Raw genomic sequence first — 7,500 nt, forward strand, 5'->3', positions numbered from 1 at the left:
GCTGGGGGATGGTGTCTTGTAGTTGGTGATGTCTTTCAGTCCTTTCCACAATGATGCAGGGTCATTGGCAGAAAAGTTTCTCAGCTTTTCGGGGTAGTTCCTCTTAGCCACTCCGGGGTGCGTTTCCCAACATAGTTCAATAATTCGGTGTTTCCTGAAACCATAGTTCAAATGAACATTCGCAAACAGCATTGCAAACTTACGTGGTAGGAACTACAACTCTCGACCTGTGGTTAGAAGTTTCTTGTTAGTAAGACATATGGACTTAAATAAATTATGCTCTTGGGCACAATAAGCAAGCTAACATGCAGTACAATCTATATCTTCCATTCTATTTAAATAAATATAGATTTTGCGCGTTCTCAATAAGTGCCGTTTTTGAAGAGTGAGCATGTGCATAAATGCCTAAGGGAACCCCGGAGTATGACGTAAGAGGAAACCCGTGATGAATCAAACATCAAATAAAGCAAAATGACAGGGAACAAAACATAGTAAATCAGTCATCAGGTGCCATGTTCAACACAGCAGCATCTCAGAGATCTCGAATCAATTAATTAGCAGAAGTTATTACTCCACCACATGCGTGTGACATCATTAACATCTGCCCTAAATTGTTGAAATAATGTGGTTCAAACGATGGAGATGTGACCGTGTTCAGGAAAAATTTGTTAAATGGCTGGTTAGTTTCCACAACAATGCATCGTACTATGGTGGTTAATCAGTGAGTTACGTCATTGTACGGGAAATGCACCCCTGATCTCCTTTGTCAGTGTGTTTTTGGCCTGTTTATACAAGACTCCCCATTCCTGTAGGCATCATCTTTGGCCTGACGAAGCTGTCTTGAGTTTTGCAGTGAACCACGGTTTGTCGTTGTTGTAAGTTAAATGAGTCCTGGTAGGAATGCACATATCCTCACAGAAACTGATGTATGATGTTACAGAATCCGTGAGCTCGTCCAGATCGGTGAACCAGACAGTGATCAGAGAATCCCAAAGCTGCCCATGGGCATCTTTATTGTGGAGTAACAGTGGTCCAGTATATCTCCGTTTCTGGTAGGACATAATATGCTGTATTTTGGCAGTTCACGTGTGAGGTTTGCTTTATTTAAGTCCCAGAGAATGATTATAAAAGAGTCCGGGTCTTGTTGCTCTATGTCTGTGATCTGATCAGCCAGCTGTCAGAGCGCTGCGTTCACGTGTGCTTGCGGAGGAATGTAAACACTTACAGAATGAATGAGGAAAACTCCCGCGGCGAGTAGAATGGCTTACAGTTGATGAAATATATATATTTCTTACTGACCCAAAAACTTTTGAATGGTAGTGTTTCTTGCAGAATATTGTGCTTCAAAGAAACGCTAACTGTAAGATGCATTTCCCAAAGAAAATAAATTGTAATTTGGATAGACATCTGGTTATGAGTATAAATTCAAATGTTCCTTTAGAATTAAATTTCCTTTATACTCCCTACTGTCCTTTCTGAGTTGTATCTGCATCTATTGCATTTAAACATAAAATAATAATATAAAAAGATCCAGTTTAAAGTTCACTTCCTTAAGTGATTTCAGTTTACTTTTGAACCTCGTGCAGATGTAGTGCTTTGAGACACTAACTACAATAATGAGTAATGCTGTGCTGGCCTTCGCTTCGATTACCAACAGGATGATTGATTGCATCGGATACAGGAGTAAATGGATGGATGAATGTCTGTTGAGTCTGGACACTCTGTGGAGGCCGTTGTTCCCTTTCCCAAGTGTGTAATTAAAAGCACAGATTCTGAAAAATGTGACCAAAGAACAAGAGTAAACACTAATGCATTTTTGACAAAATTAAGATGTGTGCAATAAATACATTTCTTGTGCAAGTGAAGGGAAGTGCTAGTCTTCCTAAAGTTACTGAAACAAGATAAATTATTTCCATCCCATTTCACAAATGATGGGACACATCAGGGGAATTCAGTTGAAAAAGCAAAGACCAAACTTCGAGTCAGTGGAGCCTGGCAAATGATGCTTATTTCTTATTCTGCCATGACTACAGAGGAGCTGACAGAGTGCCGAAGGAAGCCTATACATCATCTGACGGAGATTTATCGAATAGAGTATGTGTTTCCCATAGGACAAGGGTTTCAGGCATCTATGTGTAATGAATGTAAATATGGACTCGATTCAGTCACCGAACAAAACGAGGGACACCTGCAAGATATAGAATGAGTTCATAAACCATAAGTTACCATGTCAAATGACTAGAAAGGGTTTCAGCTACCTCTCTGCTGGCACTTAATGAAAAGTCACTTTCTCGTCTTCATTTTTTTTTTTCAGAAGAACGCAAAAGAAGATATTTGGAAATTGGAAGTATTGTTTTTGTTCATATAAAAAAGTGAGTGGGGTCCAAAACAACATTGGGCACCTTTGAATTTCATTATGTAAACAGAAGAAAACACAGAGACATTTTTCAAAATTTCTTCTTTTGAGTTCCACAGAAGAAAGTCACAGTTTTGGAATGATAAGAGGGTGAGTAAATGATGATCGTTTTCATTTTTGGGTGGACTATTCCTTTAACCCCTTTATCTATCTCAGAAATGCATATAATCACAATGAGGGTTGACACAGCATAAGGTTTTTAAAGGTGCAGAAAATAGCAGGATAATTGAATTCACGTTATGAACAGTACCCACAGCAAGAATCCATTGTGGTATTTTTAAGACTCACAGGGGTTGATGACAATAACTACCAAATGTGCTAAAGAGGCAATGCCAAATGGCCTAATGATAAAAGACTAATTACAGGTTGGTATTACTGGAGGTTTGTATTCATCTCAGATACAAGAACCCATTTCATCCAGAATTCTGTAAAATGACTCAAACAAGCCTTATGCCTCATTACTTTCCTCTGGCTGCACTGATGGAAGCTGATTCCCTGTCTAATTGACCTGAAATGCTCTCTGAACCCACAAAGTCGCTTGCGGATCTTTAAAATCAGTTGCATAAATGTGATATACAGTAGTTGTTTGTGGAACATACTTCTGTCAGGTGCTATTGTTGTTACATAAAGAATAACACCCAGCCAACAAAACTTCTTTTTGAACCATAACTGTAAGAGACTGCAATTGAAAATGTCATTAAAATTATATGTAATTAAAGTAATCCAATCAAAACCGTCCATTTTATTCATTTATATTTGTATTAAGCTATGAGAATTTGTGTCATTATGAAAGGAAAGAAAATTGATACCTGTCAAGTAAAGTACTTCAACCTCTAATTTAAGAGAAAAACAAAACTGAAAACTGGAAAAAAGTCAAGAACAGGAAACAAATAACTGATTTTAAAAAAAGAACCTATATTTTGCCAAAAGGCATAAGAGCAGAGATGATTTTAACGCTAAATAATTTTAACTATTCAAACCTTTACCACCAAAATTACAGCTTGACACCGATATTTTTGGAACTTTTGGTTCATCAAAGAATCCAGGAAAAAAACTGATCCAAGTTTCCACAAAAATATTAAGCAGCACCACATGTTTTCAATATTATAACAGAATAAGAAATGTTGCACCAAATCAGCATATTAGAATGATTTCTGAAGGATCATGTGACACTAAAGACTGGATTAATGGCTGCTGAAAATTCAGCTTTGCCATCACAGGAATAAATTACATTTTAAAATATATTAAAATAGAAATCAGTTATTTTAAATTGTAATAATATTTTACAATATTACTGTTTTTACCGTTTCAGACCAAATAAATGCAGCCTTGGTGAGCATAAGAGACCTTTCAGAAAAAAAAAGAAAAAAAAATCTTACCTCAAACGTTTGAACAATAATGTGCATTATTTTTTGCTGTTCAGTAATTTGTTTGTGTTATGTTCAGCTTTGAACTGGGTTCTTGAGACAAACATTTACTGAATAAATGAGCAAAAGTCAGAAACTGCTACAACTATTCCTGCTTCTGACCTGATATTGTGGGCACAGACCGTTTCAAATCAGAGTTAAAACAATGCCGAAGCAGCAGCCTAAACAAGAACATTGACATTCAGCTTCAAGCTGAAGGGCAGCTGTGAATTTAATTTTTGCTGTCAACCGAAGATGAAAGAAGCTGGACCTTCTTTTAACTGACACACAGCCTTAAAGTTGAAGGATAACAGCTAACTCCATGTCCCCAAGCCAGCCCATCCACATGGAAATCAGTCCAGCCACCATCGGGTCACCAGTCTCCAAATTTAAAAAGCCAACGGTACTCTTGCTATTTGAAGGACAATAAACCTCAGGCCTGAATTGCTAATCATGTGCAAATAAAAGAATAAAACACTGATAAATGGAGGTGTAATAGCAAATGTGGAAAACTTTAGACATACTTCGGGAGCAAATTAGCCAATTTTCTGAATAATGAGAAGTTTAGCCACTTATGGTTTGTACCAGGAAAATAAATTAGCTTCAACAACCAACAACTGTACTGTCGTTTGATTTTCCATGATCTCAGCATGATAATTACTCAGGTGTTTATTGATGAATTTTAAGCTGTACCTATCCTTTATGATTAACACTCTGAACATAAACATTTAGACCATTCTGAATCTACTGAAGCAGATGTTTATCAGCATGTTAAACTTGATCAATATATATACCATCAGTCAAAAGTAATATACCAGTCAAAAGTAATTATTATTGTAATTATTATTGTAATTATTATTATGATTATATTGTGATTATTGTGATATATAGGTAATATAAATGCATGGATAGGACAAAAAACGGATGAGAAAAACCACATTGCTTTTCTTAGAAGAGCTGAGACAGTCCTCAGAAGTCCTCTTGAATTCTAAGCAACACCCTTGAGCATCACCTGATGATAAACGTTTCCCTGGAGATTTACGAGTTCAGGTTAGAATGCATTAACCCCTTCACCCAGGATCTTCGGCGTGTTTCACCATCAGACGTGGACTGGCACACGCACACAGTCTGTAGTGCACATCCAGACATTAGCAAGTGAACATTAAAGTGCTAAAGCTAAAGCTAATGTACAAACAAATATGTAATGGACAATGTCCATTAAAAGACTCAGCAACAAGACCAACACTGCAGCAGTTATCTTCCAATATAAATATTTGTACATTAAATATTGACAAAGTGTAATAATAGCCTATTATCTGTATACTATCTTAAAGCTTCAGCTAAGAAAATAGTCAATTTTAATGTACAAACCAATTAGCAGCAAGCCAAACAATAATATTACAACTTAAGTCCTCTGAGGTCATTTTCTCCACATTTGAAAAACAGACACACAAGATGGTGCAAACTGCATTTGTATGAAACAATAGAGAGCAAGTCTGTGGGATATAAAAGTAGCGCCAGTTTCAGTTACCAAAAGCGTGAACGATGTTCCCATGGACAACTGTGAATATAAGGAAATATCAAACTACTGAATTCCACAATTATCCAATGACCTGTGCAATAATAGATGTTAGTTTCTACTTACTGAACCTGATTGTTATTTTTGGCAAGTGTGTATTTACGTAAGTAAATACACTTAAGTGTGTAAGTGAATGCAGTCTTATGATTGTTTCTGTGTGCCAAGAACGGTGCAAAATCATATACTAAACCATTTCCCTTCTCTCTGCTTTCCCTGCCGGCTGAAGTGTTTATTGGCATTTCCATCCACACTCTGATTTAACAGTTGTATCAATAATTTATGCTCTGACTGTCTGACAGTAGTGTTTTTTCCCCACTGCTCTGCTCAGCAGAATGATAATAGAACAAAATAGTCCACTGATTTACTGTTGATCAGTAACATTACGTTTCAGTGCCTAAATCTAGCTTTACATTTACGTCATCCAACTATAAAAATTACTAATGTTGTGGACATTCTTATTAATTCTTATGATTAATGCGCAAACCTGGTAATGTATCTCTAAAGCAAAGCTGTAAATCCATGCTTGTCATTGCCAAGAAGTGTGGAAAATGAGAATATAATGCACACTGGATTTATGCAAGCAGTTATGCTTGGCATGCAATGATAGCCAATGGATTTTTGCTGCATACATGTAGCCTATCCAGGTCCAGGTTTGTAGTAAATTGATCAGTGCTTGTTTTAATATAATAAAAAAGAACTATATAAATAAATATGATAAAACAAAACTATTAGCATTGCTTGCAATGTTTTCGATAATTAATTTACCAATAGAACAAATTAAATACAGCTTAACTAAAAAACAAATACATGCAATATGTGAAATAGCTCCATCTAGCGAGTAAAATCCTGTACAGTGATTTCACATGGATATAGACGGCAATCTATCTAACCCAATCTAAATTTGCAGAAATAATCATGGGTTCTTAAACAAGACTGCGCAGGGTGCATTTCAGCCCTGGCCATAGCATTACTGCATTGAAAGACTTGCTTAAAGGCAAAATATCTTCTCTAGGATGAATACATCAAAGTTATGTGGCAGTTTCTTCACCACGTCAGTTGTAAGCCTGTTAAAATGCACTCAGTGTCATGGCTAATCAATAAGGAGCAGCAGCATGAGGCCAGAGTCAAAGCGTTTTCTCTCAAAAGGGAGTGTCAGCATTTTCTGGGCCAATAAAAGCTGATGATGGCCCACACAGTTCAGGGGAATGTTGGACTACTTGTTTGTAAAATAATAATTGTGAAGAAATGTGTAATGTGAAGATGCATTCTAACGAATACATAAAAAAAAACATGGATATTCCTAGAATGTTCATATTTAATGGCAACTAACTTGATTAAATGTATAGTCATTTGCATTTCTGGCACAAAACTGCTTCAGGATTAGATTTATTTATTGGACCTCTTGTAATTCAATTTAAATGTAAAAAAAAATCATATCTCATTTCATACTTAAAACCTGTAAGCACACACACTAAATCCAGATTTAGAATCGAACATGATTCAAAAATCTGACAGCTTTTTTAATCATGATGTTTAAAATCTTATCTGAAATGTTCTTTTCAAAAAGACAACATTTCTGTTTTTCCATGTAACCATTCCTTCACTCAAATAATTATCTCTGATTATGCATGCAAAGACTTAGTCTTGGCAGAAAGATTATTTTACAGCACCAGGGGGCCTCGCATCTTAAATCAAAATCTAGCAGAGCGCAAAATAATCCCTTTGCTCTGAAGCCAAAAAAATTAAGAGCAAACATTAAAGGGGTCATATGATGCTGCTAAAAAGAACATTATTTTGTGTATTTGGTGTAACAAAATGTGTTTATGCGGTTTAAGTTTCAAAAAACACATTATTTTCCACATACTGTACATTATTGTTTCTCCTCTATGCCCCGATTTTTACAAAGCTCATCGGTCTGAAAAGTGAGGTGTGCTCTGATTGGCCAGCTATCCAGTGCGTTGCGATTGGCCGAATACCTCAAGAGTGTGACGGAAATGTTATTGCCCTTACCATATTGTGATGCCCTGTCCGGCCGGAGCAATGAGACAAAGGCCAAACAAAGTATTTTCGCTTTCGCAATGACACACAGCGTCTTCACA

This window comes from Sinocyclocheilus anshuiensis, unplaced genomic scaffold (genome assembly GCF_001515605.1).
Source record: "Sinocyclocheilus anshuiensis isolate Anshui unplaced genomic scaffold, SAMN03320099.WGS_v1.1 scaffold1114, whole genome shotgun sequence".
Classification (NCBI taxonomy): domain Eukaryota; kingdom Metazoa; phylum Chordata; class Actinopteri; order Cypriniformes; family Cyprinidae; genus Sinocyclocheilus; species Sinocyclocheilus anshuiensis.